The sequence below is a fragment of the Schistocerca cancellata genome, chromosome 4 (assembly GCF_023864275.1).
Source record: "Schistocerca cancellata isolate TAMUIC-IGC-003103 chromosome 4, iqSchCanc2.1, whole genome shotgun sequence".
Classification (NCBI taxonomy): Eukaryota; Metazoa; Arthropoda; class Insecta; order Orthoptera; family Acrididae; genus Schistocerca; species Schistocerca cancellata.
The window spans coordinates 426,411,557-426,434,932 of NC_064629.1; positions in this window are offsets into that span (position 1 = coordinate 426,411,557).

The window sequence follows — 23,376 nt, forward strand, 5'->3', positions numbered from 1 at the left end:
CATATGACATGGTGTGCCTAGGGGCGCAAAAGTCTTAAATCCGCCACTGTCTGTAATCTAGCGAAATATTAATTGACACCGACTAAAAATTCCTATTTATCGAGCTCCACTACCACAGAGTAAAATTTGTAATACATTTTTTTTTTAAATCCAAGTCTATCCATAATATAGACAAAGAAAACGAAAAGAACTGCCTAGTGCAACTGATTACAGTAGTTACGTTGTGTATTGAACAAAATTTTAATCATCCTGCGTCATGTACATAGTTTTAAGGGCAATAGTATTAAATCTATAAACATAACTGACTTCAGAAGTAATTTTAGAATGTGCAAGAAGCCTGTAACTAAACGCATTAGTTGACACACGGCGGCGAATGCTGCGCTACCTCAATGCATATGCGAAAATAAAATAGTTTGTGTTGTGGGTATAAAGGTGGAAGAAGGTGCCATGATTGCAGAACAAAAGTAAGATCACCTATCTAGCAATTAAACGTAAATACATAACTCGTAAAACATGTTAGCTCACGACATTTTACTTTACGTAGGGTAGCTGCACCATGCAAAATGCAGCCAACGAAATCATTATAGTGATGAAGATTAAATTACCAGTATTACACAGTTTGGAGATGGGTGAAATTCTGAAACACGTCCTTACATAGCACAAAGCTGTACAAAAAGTGGCTGGTTGCTGTATTGCTTCAAGTACGAGTAATTCAAGTCCACAGCCATAAACCTCAACCACCATTAATATGGATAAATTAATGTCACTATTAATATGGATAAATTTTTAAAAAGAATCCTGTTCATCGAAATACTTGACACTTGATCTGAAACGCACTGCAGAAAGCAAGCACGACTCCATTTTGTACAAGCCGGCTGCGCTGGACGTTCGAAAGTGTTAAGCGGCCGTTGCAGCAGAGCGCAGGTGAGCGGATGCGGCGAGAGGCAGGTGTTCATTGCAGCACTCTGTGAGCCGAGCCTGCCCGATGCGGAGCGGAAGGACACGACTGCAGCTGCTCCGACACCTGGTGTCGGGGTTCCACAGGCTAAGCACACTGGCGTCTGTAGTTCAGCGGAATCTACCAATACAAAAGAGTGCACCTTCTCTGAATCAAATCGTTTTCAGGAATCATAGACAACGAAGCAGCTGAGCAGTTAGCAAAGAGTAGCGTCACGGAAGGAAAACCCTTCCTTGGATGTGTATCTTACACGGACTTAGTAAGCGTTATAAAGAAAGGGGCATTTGATGAATGGTACCGATTTCGGGCAACGTCTCACAAGATGGGGGGACAAAACTTAGCAAGTTTTCAAACATTCGTTCCTAAAAGAACATGGTATTCAAGGACGAAACCGTCGCGACGAGATACAACATCGGTCATAAGAATGAGACATGGGCACGGGTGTTATCCTGCACATCTCTACAGTATCAAAGTTTAACCTCGTCATATTGCGAAGATCACCCATTGAAACTGGCAGATATAAATCATACTAAGTGTGCAAATTGACAGTCTCTTGCATTATTCCGCATGCTGACAAACAAAAGACGTATCATAAACTGAGAGGTTGCTCTCGGTTAAAAGTCTGCAAGTCCAGTCATCACAGTAGAGCAAGGCAGCATCAAACCGACTAGCGACCTGCCAACGCCTCAGAACATGCTCAGAGACGTTTTAGTAGAAGTATACAAGACATCGTCAATGCGTTGTAGGTGTGTCATACAGAAGCTCCTGAAAAAGCTTTTACGGTATACCAGCATGTGCATATTTTTCCCGTCTCTGTAAATTCCAATCAGACAGGACAAAACGTCTGTATATTACTTCTGCTGTTTGTCTTGCTGGCGTCTGCCATGTGGTCCTCTGAAACTAGTTCGGGGGATTTTCTGCTTCAGGGATTGGTGGTACATTATGGTTATGAGCGGAGCTAATGAACCCGTAAATTTCATATAAGACGTGAGATTGATTTTATATAGCCTCGGGGCTTTGTCGAGTTCTGGAGAGTTTTCTAAATTAAAATATGAAAAATACTCTCATCTGTCTCTCTCACCTAATCAGCAATCTATCAGCTGACTGATCATTATTTTATTCTCCTCTTAGAAAAATTAGTTCTATTTTAGACAAACAATCGTTGCAACGAGAAACTATTTCACCATCGTACACATACTTATTAGTGACGTTTCACAGTCATTCAGAAATTCGAAAAGCTACCTTCTGTTAAAATTTGTGTGTGAAACGAAAGTCATATTCTTACCTACGCTTTTTGTTTTTATTTCTTTTTCAAATAAAAACACTGGATGTAAGTAGTGCAGCATTATAACCAGTAATCAGTAGAAGCTATGTCCATAAAAGAGAACTGAACGATATAAGGCAGTCATTAAGACACTGGAGTCGTATCTGAGTGCCGGTCTCTTCAAATACCTGTTCGGTCATTTCAGTTTCGAGTTCCCAAAGTTTACTTAAGTAATTTCGAACGAATATCGAGATGTTTGCTCCATCAGGCTTGGGCCTATCACTTCTCGTGTGACTCTCCAACTGAACTCGAGTGTCGAGCACATTTCTGACACTGATGTCGACGGAACACAATGTCACAACTGATCAACTTCCTCCTAGAATATATGTAGAATTAAGAGTTCGCCACTCTTTCCTACTTCACACACTATCTTTCCCAGAGGTTCAAGAAATCATATAGCATTTCACTGAAGGTTTCTTGATCCCTAAGTAGTAAAAGTTGTCCGAAGAATATGTGATCAATGCATATCATTGTACATATACGTAGTTGGGAGCGGAGCTAATCACCCCTCCTTGCAGCGCCGTGAATGCAGAATTCTCTGCAAAGCACATCCGCTTCTTCGGTCGCATACACGCCGTTGGAATAGGCGTGGACTGTAGACAAGACAGATGTACCAGACACAACAAACGAACTAATAATTAACACTGCTAGGAGATTCGCCACTTTCCCCTGACTGTGAGCTCTCTCTCTCTCTCTCTCTCTCTCTCTCTCACACACACACACACACACACACACAAACTGAGATTGGGCAAAATGTGTCCAAGGTGCACACTCTCACACATTCTCCTCTCAGGTATCCATACATATTATAAAAATGGTTGTGTGTATATATGTGCGCACGTGTGTGTGTTTGTGTGTTTGTGTGTGTGTGTGTGTGTGTGTGTGTGTGTGTGTGTGTGTGTGTGTGTATGTTCTACACCTCTTCCTAAACCAATGGACCGATTTCAACCAAACTTGGTGCACATATCTCTTACTGTCAGGTAACAATCGCTATAGGGGTAAGAACTACGTACCTACCATAGTTCAGGATGCATGTCGTCATTAACAATGACATACGTGAAAAACTGCAGCATTATGCATGACGCTTAAGTTCATTACTTCTTTGCTACTAAGTCTACTCACAACATATGTCGCTGACAGTATCGACATATGCCGCTGAATGTACCTACACAAATATAACACTGTACAACACATAGTTCAAGAGAGATGACGCCATACACACTGACATACGTGAAAAATTCCACATCATACATGAAGTTTTAAGACATGTATTCTTTATTATTAAGGCATTCCTACAGTAGATTCTGCTTAGGAAAATCGCTGACAGCTGGCAGCGCTTTTGACAGCTTTCCACTCTGAATTGCAAACGGCTGTAGGTGAAAACAATAGCCGTCAATAGAGCAAAGGTGAGGCTTGCCACAGAGGCGTTTACAAAATCACGTTGTAGACGCGCGAAGCAGTTGCACCCATCGTACAGAAACTGCCTAGGATACTGTACATACACATTTGTACATTATGCCTATTTCTTTGTACGACTGTTTCATAATTTCCAAGGTTTTTTCAAGAATACGAGGAAATGAAATGTTTTTGATATTAAACTACAGACACAGTTCATTTTTTGTTTTCGTTTCTATTAGATAATTGGAAAAATGAATACCCGGCCACTGCCGGGGTTGTCAGCTAGCGCTTGATAAACATGTGGTCGTGAGGGCACCTAGAAAAACAACTCGTTACAACACGAGTATGACATAACGCACTTCAGATGATGCTGCCAGCTTTAACTAACGTGTCCAGCGAAGTCATTTCCCTAACAGTACTTTGATGGATGATAAACACCAGGGGCTAAACTCCTTTATGATGATCCATCTGATATAAATCAGGAAACGGACGGCTGTATTTTGATTAGCGTTCAAACGATGTGCAATCTGTTGTTGTCTTCAGTCCGAAAACTGATTGGCTTCATCTCTCTGCGATAGTCAATTCTGTGCAAGCTTTTTCATATCTGCATCCCACATCCATTTGTATCTGCTTACTGTAATCGTGCCTTGATCACCCCCTACAATATTCAGTCCTGCTTCCCATCCTCCCTACCCCATGGGTCACACTTCTCTTCGCTACCAAACTGGCGATTTCTTTATTATTCAACGTGTGTCTTATCAACCGATTCCTCCCAGTAGTCAAGTTACGACATAAATTTCTTTTCTTCCCAATTCGATCCAGTACCTCCTCATTAGTTATTCGATCTGCCATCTAATCTTCGGTATTCTTCTGTAGCGGGAAACTCTTATTGTTTCCAAAAATATTCTTCCAGGCGTAAAATACTAATGTCAGTCTACGTTTAATTTTCTTTCGACAAAGTTTTATATAACATTGTCTGAGTAACCAACAACAAGTAATTTATATCTTGTACCTGTAAATAATTGTTAACATCTAAACTAAAAGTTTCGAAAAAGTGCAAGACTATGGCAACATATGAGGTACACAAGTCAATTTTCAAGAGCAGTATATTCTGATATATGATGAAATATAAGCAACTATTGATAAACCGGAGTCGTTAAAACTATCAGAACAACCAAATGAATCACAAACATCTGTGAATTGCTTGAACAGTTTGCCCGTAGTCAAGAAAACAGCTGAAGAATTCCTTCAGTACTATGCATATGGAAAAATTGAAAAGGAAACTTCACAGCAAACCAACGTTGATTGGCCTAAGTTCTCTTCCTCTGACAAGTACTATAACCTCTCAACATATCTGACACTTTTTTAACACTCTGCAGAAAAGTCGTTTGTTATTAAGCAATATGAGGGCGTTCTGGAAAGTAACGCCTGCGAAATTTTTATGTGAAAACTCCTACAAGTTTTTAAATAAAACAAGCGTTATTAACTTTCTAAGCTTTATTTTTCAATTCCAGTCATTTATTTCTCAACATAGTCATCCTGACGACGAACACATTTCTCCCCACGAAAGACCAGTTTGTTGAGACCGTCATTGTAGAGTGACATTGTCGACGGAGTCACATCACCTCTGCTTACACCGCCTCATCAGAATCAAAGTGAAGTCGTCGAAGTTGTTTTTTAAGTTTTGGAAATGGGGCCATGTATGGAGGATGATCGTTCACAGTAAATCAAAGGCATCGGATTGCTGTAGATGTTGAAGTCTCGTGTGTCGTCTGGCATTGTCAAGCCGAAGGGGAAGGTGCGTCATGTATGGACGAACTCTGAATTCGAAACTCGATTACAGCACGCTGTTTCTCACGCACCGTCATAGTTACGTTATACACCGCCATGTTACATGCTACAATTCGCAGCCCGTCTGTGGCAGAGGGCTGCAAATATCTAATCACGAAGAAAAAAGATGTAAAATGTTAACAGCTTTTGTTGTATTTAAAAATATTTAAGAGTTTTCACATAAAAAATTCGTAGGCATTACTTTTCAGCACACCCTCGTATGAGGGGCAGTCAAATGAAAACTGAACACCCGCCACAACGGGACCGTGGAATGGTTACATTCAAAAGTAATCACCACACGCGTTAAGACATTTAGCCTTCTGGAAGATGAGACAATTAATTCCTGGCCGCTGACGGACCTACAACCGCACACAGCCTTGCAATTTCTCGTCCGAGTGAAGCCGACGTCCACGCGTGTCTTCCTTCAGGTCGCCAAAGATGTGAAAAATACACTGTGAAAAATTTGAGTTGTACGGGAGATGGCCCAGTGTTTCCCAACCAAATACCTGAAGCGTAGCATTCGTCCGATTGTGCTTCAGCGCCCGACGGACCTACAACCGCACACAGCCTTGCAATTTCTCGTCCGAGTGAAGCCGACGTCCACGCGTGTCTTCCTTCAGGTCGCCAAAGATGTGAAAAATACACTGTGAAAAAATTGAGTTGTACGGGAGATGGCCCAGTGTTTCCCAACCAAATACCTGAAGCGTAGCATTCGTCCGATTGTGCTTCAGCGCCCGACGAACTTGTTCCCATGTGATCGCCGGAGTCTGTGTAGCGAGCGGGCGAGGAAACTAGGCCACGTCTGCTACACAGCGGTATGAAGGGTAGTCGAATCGCAGGCGCTAGCCGTACGATGCTAGAACAGTCTGCCAACAACGAAGATCATAACGCAATAACTGTGTTCACCTGTGGTGTGGTACTATACCGTTCCCCTACAACAGCGAAGACTCTATCGAAATGTAACAATAGTGGGGCCACCTGTGCGAGAACTTTGTGTTATAGCGGGTATTAGGTTTTCATTTGAGTGACCCTGAAAGATTAGAAGTAAAGATCTGGTGCCGTTTGTGAAATGCATGTCTTGTTATAGTCGATAGGTGACTCCGTTTCAGCTTGAGACGGACGGTAACTGGATGTCAGTCTAGAAAATATGGCGGCCGTCGGTGGTTGTCTACTCTCTGCCCAGACAGGCTCTGGTCACTTGAATTGGCCCTCTGGCAACTAGCCAGTAAAAAGGTCCACCCAGCGTCTCACTTCTCGACTCCATGTTGTTACGATTATGTCTTCGAAATCACCAATTCATTACATTAGTATTACTTTGGTTAAAGATTCACGTAATGATCTACTTGCTTCTAGGGCGATTTGAGGATGCTTGTAAACGGATCTTGGGAAAAGACAAAGAAATGACTGGCTTCTGATTGATAACTACAGTGATAAACCAGCTATTCACGTAGATCACAAAATCAGCACCACATAGATAATAGCGGTAGTAATAACATTATAAGTTTGTTTTTCAACTTTTGACGGGTTTTAGCAGTGTCATGGCGAGAGTCAAAATGTTAGTGCGTTAAAGTTAGTGTATATGACGCCAAATTAAAGACTTCTTTCGTAAGTAATAGATTTCACTTTGGCGTCCATTGTAGAGACGGCTTATAATTGTAATAATATTGCTGTAGATTTGATACAGTAGCTTTTATGTGTTGATCATGTTGAAAGTATTAATTTGTTAATGTGAATTTGCGAGTGCCACTCATTACATCCATTAACAATGCATTTTCGCCACGTTTTCTTTCTGTTGCCTTTCTGTCTAAAGCAAGAATAACAGTAATTATCTGTTAGTCTGGAGTGATTTCTTATGCAGAAACGAATCTACTGTAGTTTCCCTTTTTTGAGTATAACTCCCATACACTAAATAAACTGAGTGACCAAAACTCACGGGAAGGATTGTCTCATTCAAAGATGTGCCACTGCGCTTGAATGTTGTGTCTGGAGTGAAGTATGGCGTGAATATAGACACGATCTCTGAACAGGCAGATTTCTAGTGAACTTAGCACCGACTTTGAACATGCGATGATAAACGATGCAAGGCACGTGGGTCATAGCATATCAGAGATTACACAAGAATTAGGGTTCCGAAGGTCAACAGTATCTAGTGTGTATCTTTAACATAGCAAAGACATTGGTCCACGCGCGTAAAACGCCGCGCTGTGTGACCACAAATGTTTGACAAATTGATGTAGCGTCGCCTTCGCAGATCATGAACGGTCGATGATTAGTTGTTCTACTGTGACTCAGTTAGTCGCGGATTTCAATTTATGGCGTCAGTAACATGTTTCTATCAGGACTGTAACGAGACAAATGAACCACATAGACTCCAAAAGTCGCCGAGCGACTCGCACCCACTTACCATGCAATGTCCACCCCGATAGCTCAATGGTCAGCGTGACGGACTGCCGTTATAAGGGGCCCGGGTTCGATTCCCGGCTGAGTCTCGGATTTCCTCCGCTCAAGGACTTGCTGTTGTGTTGTCTTCATTGTCATTTCATCCCCATCCGGCGCGCAGATCGCCCAGTGTGGCGTTGCATGTAATAAGACCTGCACCAAGGCGGCCGGACCTGCCCCGTAAGAGGCCTCCCGGCCAATGACGCCAAACGCTCATTTCCATTACCATGCCACGACTTTTGGTCATTCATTGTACAGGGCGGTTACAATTAAACTTCCGCTATTCGGCAGGGCCCCCACGAAAAATGAGTGACGGTATGACGATAGAACTTAGTCTAAACATATGTACAAACGTGCCGAAAAGAAAGAATAAACCATTGAAAGAAACAGGTTTTAATTTCCACGTGAGAGAGTAACATTTGTTAATTGCGTACCATGTTTACTTCTGGGTTACAAACGTTGCTCAGCGTGACTACCCTCTATATTAACTACGGGCTGGAAGTTTGTACGGATATCGTTTCACAATTGTTAGCAGCACTTTTCGAACGGTGGCCCATTGAATGCTCAGCTGTCGTGACACAGGTAGTGTACTACTTGAAGATCTCACACTGCGTTCAGCATTCTCGTCCAAGGCAAGTGTAGCTTCTTCAACAATTAGTGGTACAATTGGCCGTCGGCCTCTCCCAGGACCAATTCCCAAATTTTCAGTTAATTCTAACTTCCGAATCATGTTGTTCAACCCCGCTGCGGAAAGAGGACCTCTCCGCATTCCTTTAATGTGTCGATACTCGCGAAGAGCAGCAGCGTTGCTGCTATTGTTTCATAAAACAGCTTTACGAGTAAAGCCCTGTTCATTTTGTCTAGACCTAAGTTGATTGTCTGCAACTGTAATGTACGCTGATGCTTGTTTTCAACCCTAATTCGCCGCACCAGTACCGGCGCCTAACGGCAAAGTCATTACACTAACACTACCAACAAATCAAATCCTGCAGCGCACAGTCTATGAACATCATTACTATCAAGTTGGGTACCCATTCGGTAAACAGTTTTCCGTCTACACTGGCTCAAATAGTGAAAGATTAATAAAAACCGTCCTGTATACAGAGATCTATTTCTCTCTTCTCCTGTTTTTTTCCCCCTGTGTACAGAGATCTAGCTCTTCTGCTTTTTTTTTTTTTTTTCAATCCATCGTAACATTGTTTTTTTCATCTGTGCTCATCATTAGCTGCCAGAATGTCACAGTTGCACAAACAGTTCTCCATACATTAGAGGCTGCTGAGTCCAACTTAGCAGCCGAGGCAACAAAAGCACGATTATGCAATGGTGGTATACTCGACAGCAGCCAGCTCGAATCCTGGAGCGGAAGAAACTTTCAAGACCAGAATTTTTCTGACAACGAAAGGAGATTTGGCAGCGTATAGTTCCTGATCATCAGAGTTTAAGTTAATGTCGCGCATTAAGTTAACACTTAGCCGCCGCGCGGAGTGGCCGCGTGGTTTGAGGCACGTTACGGATTGCGCGGCCTCTCCCGCTGGAGGTTCGAGTCCTCCCTCGCGGGTGGGTGTGTGTGTTGTTCTTAGCATAAGTAAGTTTAAGTAGTGTGTAAGTCTCTGGACCGATGACCTCAGCAGTTTGGTCCCTTAGGAATTCACACACATTTGAACTTATCCGCAATGTATCATAGAGTGTAAGCATCTGAGTGTTGATGACGGTGAACCGTCGGTCAGAAGGCGTGTTAATCTCGGTTGGATGCTATTCGCGAGGGGTAGGTTATGTGCTGGTACCAGGTTTCACCCTCCTGTCTCTAATTGTCATCAATGTGACAAATACGACACTGCACTGCACACACGCTCATCAGCCACCAGGCCGTAAGATACACTCCTGGAAATTGAAATAAGAACACCGTGAATTCAGTGTCCCAGGAAGGGGAAACTTTATTGACACCATCACATGATCACACTGACAGAACCACAGGCACATAGACACAGGCAACAGAGCATGCACAATGTCGGCACTAGTACAGTGTATATCCACCTTTCGCAGCAATGCAGGCTGCTATTCTCCCATGGAGACGATCGTAGAGATGCTGGATGTAGTCCAGTGGAACGGCTTGCCATGCCATTTCCACCTGGCGCCTCAGTTGGACCAACGTTCGTGCTGGACGTGCAGAGCGCGTGAGACGACGCTTCATCCAGTCCCAAACATGCTCAATGGGGGACAGATCCGGAGATCTTGCTGGCCAGGGTAGTTGACTTACACCTTCTAGAGCACGTTGGGTGGCACGGGATACATGCGGACGTGCATTGTCCTGTTGGAACAGCAAGTTCCCTTGCCGGTCTAGTAATGGTAGAACGATGGGTTCGATGACGGTTTGGATGTACCGTGCACTATTCAGTGTCCCCTCGACGATCACCAGTGGTGTACGGCCAGTGTAGGAGATCGCTCCCCACACCATGATGCCGGGTGTTGGCCCTGTGTGCCTCGGTCGTATGCAGTCCTGATTGTGGCGCTCACCTGCACGGCGCCAAACACGCATACGACCATCATTGGCACCAAGGCAGAAGCGACTCTCATCGCTGAAGACGACACGTCTCCATTCGTCCCTCCATTCACGCCTGTCGCGACACCACTGGAGGCGGGCTGCACGATGTTGGGGCGTGAGCGGAAGACGGCCTAACGGTGTACGGGACCGTAGCCCAGCTTCATGGAGACGGTTGCGAATGGTCCTCGCCGATACCCCAGGAGCAACAGTGTCCCTAATTTGCTGGGAAGTGGCGGTGCGGTCCCCTACGGCACTGCGTAGGATCCTACGGTCTTGGCGTGCATCCGTGCGTCGCTGCGGTCCGGTCCCAGGTCGACGGGCACGTGCACCTTCCGCCGACCACTGGCGACAACATCGATGTACTGTGGAGACCTCACGCCCCACGTGATGAGCAATTAGGCGGTACGGCCACCCGGCCTCCCGCATGCCCACTATACGCCCTCGCTCAAAGTCCGTCAACTGCACATACGGTTCACGTCCACGCTGTCGCGGCATGCTACCAGTGTTAAAGACTGCGATGGAGCTCCGTATGCCACGGCAAACTGGCTGACACTGACGGCGGCGGTGCACAAATGCTGCGCAGCTAGCGCCATTCGACGGCCAACACCGCGGTTCCTGGTGTGTCCGCTGTGCCGTGCGTGTGATCATTGCTTGTACAGCCCTCTCGCAGTGTCCGGAGCAAGTATGGTGGGTCTGACACACCGGTGTCAATGTGTTCTTTTTTCCATTTCCAGGAGTGTATAATATTCGTAAGTTTTGAACTCACAGTTGGAACGTCAGTGATCTTTTATCGTAATGTAACAAAAAGCTGTCAGTCCTGATGGCAAATTGTATTTATTTTTATAGTATGGCAATCGGTTCCAGTGGTACATAGTGTTTCGAATTTCGGCACGATTGTATTCCGGCCGCGAGTGTTAAGGTCGATATTGGCCTCGCCAGAGATACTGGGGCGCCGAGTTGGCGGCGAGTGGCCCTCTGGTGTTGGGTCCGGATGGTCCGAATTGTGCATTTAATAATTTTGGCACTCTGTGGTTGTGGACTGATGGTGAAACCGAGACGCTTCGGAATTCAACGCTGCTGTGGAACGAAAAGCCGTAGGCTCTGCAATTGTATGGACGCAATTACGGCGACCTGTGGCCGATGTCGTTTGTGGGTGTTTTGCCACGGCAGATAAACAAGACAGCCTGGGCCCAACCTGAACACGCTGTGCTGTAGCATGTTCGCCCACAATAAGGATGTCATGATATTGGAGAAGAAAGTAGTGGAATACGGTGCGTGTATTAACCTTCAGTGACTTCTGCTGTGTTAGTTTGCTTAACTGTGTGGAGATTGAGCAGTAACTGTCACTTTTCAAAGGAACGGACGAGTGTGTAAAAGTGTGGCCAATTCCGGATGGGCGTTGTCATAAAGTTATTATATTTCTTCTTTGTGAACATAATTTGTTATCAGGATTACTCATTGAATAGATTTGAAATTCAATTCTGCGCTGTAGTTCAGCGGGTTATAAATACTGGAATTTACCATATCTACTAACTGTGAGTTTTGTATATGTTTTCATACCTGCGTGTTAAATGAAAGTTAATTTTGAAGATTGAAAGCTACCTTTCTACCATTATGAGTCTATAAGTTTTTATTTGGAAGTGATGTCTGCTACGACTCACCCACACATCCATGCCCGAGGCTGGATTCGAACCTGCGACCGCAGCAGATGTGCGGTTCCGGGCTGAAGCGCCTAGAACCGCTCGGCCACAGCGGCCCGCGTGGTCACCCATCCAAGTGCTAGCTAAGCCCGACAGCGCTCAAGTTCAGCTATGCAACGAGAATGGATGTTACCAGTGCGGCAAGACTTCGGCGTACTTCTTAAGTAAGGGTCGCCTAATCAAGAGAGAAGATATAGGATGTAGGGTTCATAAATGAAAGTCAATGTCACATTTACCGACATTTATTCAAATGCAAAATCAACATGAAATCTTATTGCAATGTCACTCTTAACAAACATAAACACAGAAAACTAACATGAAGAACTTAAGCTAGTAATATGGGACTTTGATTGACAACGTTAGGAAAACTGAATGGAGAACATAATCAGAGTTCCTCATAGGCACAACTCGCGTTTTCAAATAAATAAGAGAAATAACACAATGAAGTTCATATCCAAGCCGCTCAAAAAACCAGTTAAATGCGAACTGTCCAAAGTGCGAAAGCAGGAAGGCAATCATAAGTATTCAAAGTTCTCCGTTTCCAGTCCATATTCTGTTGGATGGTCGACACCATGTCCGTAACCAATGTGATGAACGTGACAGTGCCTCGATGTATGAAAATATAGAGGAATGCTGAAAAAGTGTCCCTGATCTGAGGTGCAAATCCTCGTAAAAGATTTACTAAGTTGCATGTCTGGAAATTACACGTGCCAGGTTAAACATCAAAGTCTGCTCTCAGATCCAGTGGCAATGAAAACAGGAGTTAAGCAAGTCTGCATGCTCTCACTGATACTATTTAACGTAGTACTGAATCTTGTAATGACACAAGCAATGGATAAAACGAGAGGAATAAAACGAAGCAATGGAGCACATCTAGAAGACCTAGATCTTGCACATGACCTTTGCGTTTTATCCAACAGCCTCAACGACGTGAAAAAGAAACTAAAAGATCTGAAATCTGCGGCGAAGAAAATCCGTTTGAAAATTAATGCCCAAAAAACAAAAGACATGCGGGCATAACGACACCGCAGAGCTTAAGCATGGGAGCCAGGTAATCAAAAGGGTGGATAAATTTAGCTACCTTGGAAGCATGATTACATCATATGGTGGTGCAATAGAGGACTTTAATAGCCGCATAAACAAAGCCAAAGGCGCTTTTGCACATCTCAGTTCTGTCTGGAGATCGAAGGAAATAATATTGAGAACCAAACTGCGGATATTTGGAAGTAATGTAAATTGTGTGTTTCTGTATGGCTGCGAAACATGGAAAGTGAGAATGCAGTGAATCCATCAGCTGCGTACGTTCAACAACATATTCCCGAGGAACATCCTGGGGGTATGGTGGCCAAATGCCATGCCTAACGAAATACTCTGGGAAAGAATCAGCCAGAAGCCAACTGAGCTGCAAATAAGAACCAGGATATGGAGATGGTTAGGACATACACTTAGGAGACCAAATGAACATACTGCGAAGGAAGCACCTTACTGGATCCCGCAGAGACGACGAAGACGAGGCAGACCCAAAATGACGTGGAGGCTATCAGTTGAAGCAGAAGGTCAACAGCAAGCAATAGTACGGGAAGAAGTGAAAATACTAGCAGAAGACAGAACAAGATGGCGATCCTTTGTTGCAGCCCTATGGCTCTGAGCACTATGGGACTTAACTGCTGAGGTCATCAGTCCCCTAGAACTTAGAACTACTTAAACCTAACTAACCTAAGGACATCACACACATCCATTCCCGAGGCAGGATTCGAACCTGCGACCGTAGCGGTCGCGCGGTTCCAGACTGTAGCGCCTAGAACCGCTCGGCCACTCCGGCCGGCGTTGCAGCCCTATGCTCCACATAAGGAGCTAAAGGAATTAATGATAATAAACAAATAAATGAGTTGGTACCGAGTTTGAACGTCTTTGACTATTGGTTGATATAGGACACTTAGTGTCGAGTAGTAGAAACAATACACAGGACTGGAAAGATAGAAATACTGTTGACATGGTACAAAATTTCTCACGTTTCATGGGAACGAGAAGGTGGAATTCTTCTTGACTTCAAAGCTGAATAGATACTTGCTACATTTCAAGTGGACACTTAGTGGTAAGGCACCCTTGCAATCGCGCAGAAGGAATTAATGCCTGGAAGGCCAACAATAGAATATGGCGAGCAGGCCCTGGGAGCCATCCCAGACTGCCACCCAACTTGAGGCAAGCTTTTCTGCTGCAAACGACAGTAAACACGGGTTCTCCGGTAACTGATTTCTTACGCGAGAACCTTTCAGTCACCACCTACCAGTTTGCACTACCAACTTTTATTTATGAAATAAATGTAACTGAATTGAAAGAAGATCGTGAAGCGATCTGTACCAGTCATGTTACAGCAGTAACAGTAAAATCAAGGAAGAGTGTATGGATTTAAATGAAGAAATCTTTTATTGTTATTGTTATTATTATTGTTGTTATTATTATCATTAACAGGCGCTTAGTTTGTCGCCATAATGAAGCAATGCACTCGAGCTATGCAAGTCCAAGTAATGCTTCTCTCAGAGTGACTCAGCGCAGCGAGTTCAAGGCTACTGAGGCATCGATCGTGACGAATCCATCTAACGGTTTCAGTCGAGCTGATATGACGCTAGTGTGCCACAGGACATTTCTCCTTTCTGCGTGAGCAAATGCAAGTAACTGCTGCAAAATTTCAACTTCATTTCGTGGTCTTAACATAGTTGCACATGAACTAATTACCAATTCATGCGTTACTGCTGCGTTTCACAATTTGTCTTAAGAATTCATGCATAGGCCTGTCACTGCGATTTTTTCCCTTTACCAATCCTTCACAGGCGTCCGCAAGGGTTGGGGAGGGGGATGAGCGTGAGGCACTTTCCTTGCTCCCTCCTGGAATCTTGGTGCACGCTTTTTCTTCATTACAGAACTCTTACGAGTTTCTAGTACTAATTGTCTGCGAATCACCTAAGCTGCAGATTTACATTGCAGAGCACAGTGCGATATACTGTGACATTAACAACCACTATACACTGAGGTGACAAAAGTCATGTAATATCGTGTTGCACCTCCTTTTACCCGGCGTACTGCTGCAACTCGGCGTGACATGGACTCAACAAGTCGTTGGAAGTCCCCTGCAAAAATATTGAGCCATGCTGCCTTTACAGCCGTACATAACAGCGAAAGTGTTGCCGATGCAGGATTTTGCCACAAATTGACCTCTCGATTATGTCCCATAAATGTTAGCTGGGACTAATGTCGGGTGGTCTAGGTGGCCAGTTCATTCGCTCGAAATGTCCAGAATCTTCTTCAAACCAGTCGCGAACAATTGTGGCACGTGACATGGAGCACTGTCGTCCATAAAAATTCTGTCGTTCTTTGGGAACATGAACTTCGTGAATGGCTGCAAATGGTCTCCAAATAGCCGAACATAATCGTTTCCAGTCAATGACCGGTTCAGCCGGACCAGAGAACCTCGTCCATTCCACGTAAACACAGCCCACACCTTTATGAAGCTTCCACCAGCTTGCACAATGTCTTGTTGACCATCTGGGCCCATGACTTCATGGGGTCTGCGTCATACTCGAACCTTACCATCAGCTCTTACGATCTGAGATCGGGACTCATCAGACCAGTCCACCGTTTCTCTGTAGTCTAGGGCCAAACATTTGGTCACAAGCCCAGGAGAGGCTCTGCAAGTGATGTCGTGCCGATAGCAAAGAACTTCTGCTGTCATAGTCTATTAACGACATGTTTCGCTGCACTGTCCTAACGAATACGTTCATCGTACGTCCCACATTGATTTCTGCGGTTATTTCACGCAGTGCTGCTTATCTGTTAGCACTGACAACTCTACACAACCGCCGCTGCTCTCGGTCGTTAAGTGAAAGCCGTCGGCCACTGCGTTGTCCGTTGTGAGAGGTAATCCTGCAATTTTATATTCTCCGCACACCCTTGACAGTGTGGATGTCGCAATATTGAATTTCCTAACGACTTTCGGAACAGAATGTCCCATGCCTCTCATTGCAACTACCAAGCCGCTTTCAAAGTGTGTTAATTCCCACCGTGCGGCAATAATCACGTGGGAAATCTTTTCACATCAATCACCTGAATACAAATGATAGCTCTGCCAATGCACCACCCTTTTAAACTTTATGTAGGCAATATTACTGTATATGTGCATATCACTATCCCCCTGAGTTTTGTCACCTCGGCGTATATTACTTAGGTTTTAGTCAAGCTGTTCACGGTATTTATGCCCATTCCTTGATGCGGCGCCGCTTTCAACGCTGTTCTGAAGTCGACGAGGATGAAAAACTTTCCAGAATAACGCCGAAATAGTGCCCTCAGTCTTTTCTCCGTCACATCTTCGAACAGCCCTTATCGAGCCATAGAAAGGGAGCAGTCCAATACCGTGATACGTGCAGTCCTCGCACAATACAAACATGGAAGCACTATACGTGTCCAACACCTGTCTCCAGTTCTGCCAAGGGCGTCCCGCTCCTTTGCTGCAAAACGGAATCACAACGGTAGTTTATTATTCGTCCATGAACAAAGAAGACCCGAGATGGCTTGCTGTTTTCACATTCAGTTTTATATAGAAGAGATAATGTAGTGGGGTCTGAAAAAAACTGTCATGTAAGTGTATGCATACATTTTAATGTATGGGCTCAAATACAGTGTGTCTCATTTATCTTGACCACCCTCAATAACTGTTTGTCCAAATGCAAATTACAAAATGTTTCAAGCAAATGTTCTTTAGCCGTCAGGGGGACATCAGTCAGCATGATTTCCTTCGTCATAGCTTTGTTTTTTACAAATATATGAACAGCGGTATGACTTTTTTTAAATGGCACCCAGTATTTTTTATTCTGTAATTCATTTCCTCTCCTAAAGACCTATTCAAAAAGTATCACAGTGTACCATTCACTGAAATACAACGTTATTAATTACATAACACAATATTGACTTTGAGCCCGGAATCACAAACACGTCCACTTGCTGGAGTTGTCGGAAAACAAATGAAAATCAAATAAAAACATAACACAAAATTGACTTTGACTCTCCTGTACCATTGCCCAGGAGTAGGACATTCAAAGACGCTCATAGTGATGACCCTGGACACCGATACACTGGTGCACTCGATGAGTGAAACAATTATTTACTGTTTCCAGTGTTGACTGCTCAAGAGAATTACAAGCAAGCACAATATGTTCCTGCATGTCCTATGGAGTTGTTGTAATATCGCGATAGACAATGTCTTTAATGCATCCCCAAAGAAAAACGTCCAGAGGATTTAAATCAGGAGACCTAGCAGGCCAAGTAACTGTTCCTCATAGACCAATCCATCTGGCAGGATAACTTCGGTTCAGAACACGACTTGCATACAAGGCATTATGTGCTGGACATCCATCGTGTTGATACCACATAAGCATTCTGGTTCTTAGCGGCACTTCATCCAGAAGAGGCGGAAGAATTCGTCTGAGGAAGTTGGCATACGCTGTGCCGTTTAGACTACCATTGATGAAACAAGGGCCAATGATTGTAGTACCAAGCATTGCACACCAGACATTAACTTTCCACTGACGCTGCTGTTCCACCTGTATAAGCTATCGTGGGTTGTCGCTGGACCAATAATGCATGTTCTTAGTATTTACCTGTCCTGTGTTTGAGAAGAAACATTCATCGGTAAATACAGCATTGGAGAAGATGTTCGGGTTGGCGAGGATTTGCTGCTGTGCCCACTGACAGAACTGTACACGATTCTGGAAATCATTCCCATGCAGTTTTTGATGTAGGTGTACATGGTAAGGATGGAACCGGTGACGTGTAAGAATACGATGTACACTGGTTTTAGGAATGCCAGTCTCGTGTTCAAGCTGTCGTGTGCTCACATGTGGATTCATAGCAACGAAAGCGAGAACAGTAACTTCGGCAGCTTCGTCTTTGCGAGTGCTAGGACGATTGCATCGTTGTGGGTTAAAACTTCCCGTTTTCTGAAGCGTCGCAGCAAGAAGAGAAAACATCCGTCGGGAAGGTGGGTTCTTGTCAAGGTATCGCTGTCTGTACAGTTCCGCTGCCTGCGTAGCATTTCGCCCAAATTAAACAACAACAACAACAATAAAAGAAACGTTTTGTCGATGCAGTTTGTAGGAAGGACAGCCTTTACTGTATGCCTACTCTAGACAACAGTATTTAAAAGGACTAAACTACTGTACTAAATGTACGCGTACATAAGAAAACAGTACTGCAATTACTGTTCTGCCAACTTGCATTCCCCATAGATGAGTAGCATTTCTACCTTCTCTTCGTTGGTGTACATTCTACTCACACAACTCTTCAACTGACGATGATTGACAGAATGACGGATGTGCATTCTACTTATGTTTACGTTTGTCCTCTGTCAACGTCAGCACGTGGATGTGTTCAATTACCCCGAGTACCTGCACTAAGCGCTGGGAGCGTCAACGTTACTGTTGTGTTATGTAATTAATGACGTTGTGTTTCAGTGAATGGTACACTGTGATACATATTTGAATAGGTCTTTAGGAGAAGAAATGAATTACCAAATAAAAAATACAGGGTGCCATTTAAAAAAGTCATTCCGCTTTTCATATCTTTGTAAAAAACAAAAGTTAGCTGAAAAAAGAAAATAGTATTTTCTGCGCTAGAAGATGGAGGAAAAAAAGTGAAATTTCAAGATCGAGAAGTTGTCCTTTCTAGGAACTGGGTCCCTCTCTAATTTTATGGGGGGTAACATAGCGCCGCATACACTCAAAGAGTTAGTCATTCTGCAGTCCAGTTGGCACAATAATCCGAGAAACTGGAGGACTGCCTTGGTTCAGTCCTAGGATTTTGAAAGTAGATTCTATCGGCCAATAGAGGATGTTTTTCCCACATTCATCTTGTCGTATGGAGCTACATTTTAACACAAAAAATTTAGCTTTTAAAACAAAATTTATCCAACTTTAGTTAAGCCAATCAAAATTAAAAAATAGAAAGCAGGAAAGTGATGTAATAACTATATTAACGTCATAAGATATGAAGTCCAGCAAGCAAAGTGTAGACGTCATAAAAGTCAATCACACCTTTTTTCCAATATTACGTCCCGTTTCTTCACTTCAGGAATGTTAATGATGCATTTTTATTGGTAAATTTTATTGACACGCAACACGATTTTCTTAGTCGTTCTGACTTTTTTTCGATTTCCAATTTTTTTAAATTTTCATTATCAACGTTATGGGAATTATGAATAATTTTTTGTGAATGTTTTGATGTTCCTAAATCTTCCCTTTACTATTAACGACAAGGTTGAAATTGCTTATCGAGTGCCTTTGCTTCTCTTAAAAGTAAACTGGTCCTCTTTTAGTCTAATTTAAAGTTTCCCTCCCATCCTTTGATAAGCCGGCCGCGGTGGTCTAGCGGTTCTAGGCGCTCAGTCCGTAACTGCGGGACTGCTACGGTCGCAGGTTCGAATCCTACCTCGGGCATGGATGTGTGTGATGTCCTTAGGTTAGTTAGATTTAAGTAGTTCTAAGTTCTAGGGGACTGATGACCTCAGATGTTAAGGCCCAAAGTGCTCAGAGCCATTTGAACCTCCCATCCTTTGATACAGTACTCAGGTATTTTTGATGCTCGTGATACTCGACTGATGGTTCCGTAATTTTTACATATATCGGCATTTGCTTTCGTCAAAATTGGAATTTATTTACTTTATTCTAAATATTATTAAAAGCTCGTGGTTTACAGTGTGTTTAAAAATTGATATATTGCGTCTTCCTTTTGAAGCCTATCGCTAGTTTTTTTTATTGGTTGTATTTGTGTACTTATCCCGCTGACAGCAGCCTTTATGTCAGTTATAGCCCAACTGCAGTTATGGCGATAGTTGAGTGCTGAAGGAATACCGGAATTAATTCAAATCGCACATAACTTAAGAGAGAAACCTTTGGCGAAAGCGGCTTTTATTTGCAGTTCGCGTAACGAAAGAGTGATCGTGTTAATGTAACGCTAAACAGTCTTAAACGGATATGTCCCGAGCCTTGGGCACCATCTGTGTGCCGAAAACTTAGTATACTGCAATGCAGCGACGCACTTGATTCTACACCCCTCTTATTAAACTAACTATTGCTGCGACACACTTGATTCTACACCTCTCTTATAAAACTAACTATTGTTCGCATTTAACTGTTAACAACACTGGTTGTAGTGAGTATAATCATTGTTACGAATCACAGAACAAGACACAAACTATTTAAAATTATCTCCATCAAAGTATGCACAAAAACATGTAAAGAAAAATAGTAAAAATTATTGAATCACTTTTTCGTAGACAGTATTCAGCGAACGCACGCTTGTTCACACCTGCGATTTGAGTGAAATATCTCAGCAAAAGAAACAAATGGTTCAGATGGCTCTGAGCACTATGCGACTTAACTGCTGAGGTCATCAGTCGCCCAGAACGTAGAACTAATTAAACATAACTAACCTAAGAACATCACACTCATCCATGCCCGAGGCAGGATTCGAACCTGCGAACGTAGCGGTCGCTCGGCTCCAGACTGTAGCGCCTAGAACCGCACGGTCACTCCGACCGGCTATACAAAAGAAACATAGTCACCACTAATGCACTTCTTTTACATGCTCACAGTTATACATCGCTGAACACATAAAATGGTAATCAAAATGAACAACACCAACTACATAAATGCAATTTAGAAACCTAAAAGAAATCTTCATTGCAAATACCAGCTGCCAGGTGAAATGTAGCATGATTCTGGTCAATAATTTTTTAGCCATAAGTCATGAAGCAACCTTCTAATATCGGAATCTTTGGATGTGTACTTTAACTATGGAAACAATAATGAATCATAATTTTTACTCTTTTTACTATTATCCAGAACAGAGGAACAGATTTCAGGCAGGGACAAAATAATTCACGCGGAAGCACAAAGTTAATGTTCGCTGCATTCACTATACTGGATGTTCCAGGAAGAACAGGCATCGTTGAGGGATATTAAAGGAACAGTCAGTCATTCGAAGCACAGAAGTCCAGTAAACATGAGCTCTAAAATGCAGTAGTAGTTGAGGGTATATAAAGCATGTTGAGGGGATGCAGAAAACACTGCAGTTGTTATAATGCAGAAATGGAGTGATTTATCTGACGTCCAATACAGCATAATCATTTTCTTTCGGGCCAATAGTGAAAGTATTTCCGAATGTCTAAGTTTGTAAACTGTTTGCGTGCCGCCGTGGTTTAAGTATACCGTGTATGGGAAAATGGCGCTGCCCAGAACCGAAGCCGAGGTAACTTGGTGCACCACGGGCCAGAGGTGAACGACGGCTGAGGAGAGATGTACTGGTGAATAGACGTGCAACTGTTGAGCAACTGACAGACCGAATGAACCAAACGGCTACCAACAGTGTCTACTCAACGAGCGTTCAGCGAACGTTGCTGCGTATGGACCTCCGCAGCACGTGTCTGGTTCTTGCGCCCATGCTGACTACTGTTCACTGGCGACCAAGGCTGGAATTTGCGTGCCAATACCGTAACTGGACTTCCACTGAGTGGCAACACATGGCTTATCCAGATGACGTTGGCCATTGGCGTGTACGACGTGAAATGTCTGAAAGCAAACAGTCGTCGGAAGGACCCAGGTCGGAGGAGGAAGCGTTATGGTCACGGGAATGTTTTCGTTGTATTGCCTGCCTGATCTCGCCATTCTGGCACGCTGGATCAACACAAGTATGTATCTATCGTTGCACGCCGTTTTTTTTCTCCTCGGCACGATGGCATTTAGCAGCAGGACAGTGCAATGTGTTACAAAGCTCTCAGAATACGTGCGTGGTTCAAATAGCTCCTGGATGAGTTTACCGTACTCGCCTGTCTACCAGACTCCCCGTATTTAAACCTAATCGAGAATCTGTGGGATCACCTCAATTGTGTGATGGATCCTCGACCGAGAGGCTGGCGCAACAGTCCAAGGCACTGGAGTCGACATGGTTCCACACCCCTGCCGTCATCCTTCAGAACCTCACTGACTCTTCCTGCACGTCTCCCAGCGGTCCGTGCCGCAAAAAGTGGTTAGTCAGGCTTATAACGTGTGGTCACATTAATGTGACTGGACAATTTGCACATAGCTCATAAGATATGCATTTTAGAGCCCATATTTACTATCCTTTACTGTATGATTATATGATAGCGGAACAAACACTGGTAACAGTTACTTCTGTAAAATATCTGGGAGTATGCGTGCGGATCGATTTGAAGTGGAATGATCATATAAAATTAATTGTTGGTAAGATGGGTACCAGGTTGAGATTCATTCGGAGAGTCCTTAGAAAATGTAGTCCATCAACAAAGGAGGTGGCTTACAAAACACTCGTTCGAACTATACTTGAGTATTGCTCACCAGTGTGGAATCCGTACCAGATCGGGTTGACGGAGGAGATAGAGAAGATCCAAAGAAGAGCGGCGCGTTTCGTCACAGGGTTATTTGGTAAGTGTGATAGCGTTACGGAGATGTTTAGCAAACTCGAGTGGCAGACTCTGCGAGAGAGGCGCTCTGCATCGCGGTGTAGCTTGCTGTCCAGGTTTCGACAGGGTGCGTTTCAGGATGAGGTATCGAATATATTGCTTCCTCCTACTTATACCTCCCGAGGAGATCACGAATGTAAACTTAGAGAGATTCGAGAGCACACGGAGGCTTTCCGGCAGTCGTTCTTCCCGCGAACCATACGCGACTGGAACAGGAAAGGGAGGTAATGACAGTGGCACGCAAAGTGCCTTCCGCCACACACCGTTGGGTGGCTTGCGGAGTGTAGATGTAAATGTACTCTTGCTTGTAGTGATCGTTCCCATCATATCCCTGAATACTGACCATTCCTCTTGGAACACCTTGTATTCTGATATTAAGCATGTATGAAGTTGCTGCGTGGTCAATTTACGAACAGGGCAGCCGCTAACCGAAATACAGCACTCCGCAGGCATATTACGGTAGATGCTGAGCTTACAGTTTGTTTCTATATTCTCATAACAAGGAAACATATGTATCGAAGAACATTTAAATACTGTAATTTTCAACAGAATAATTTCACAGTTTGTAAATAGTTACACGTGCAGTGAACATATGGCACCACCGACTTGTTAGATATCACATTCACACAGTTTGTAAAGGCAATAGAAATATCATTT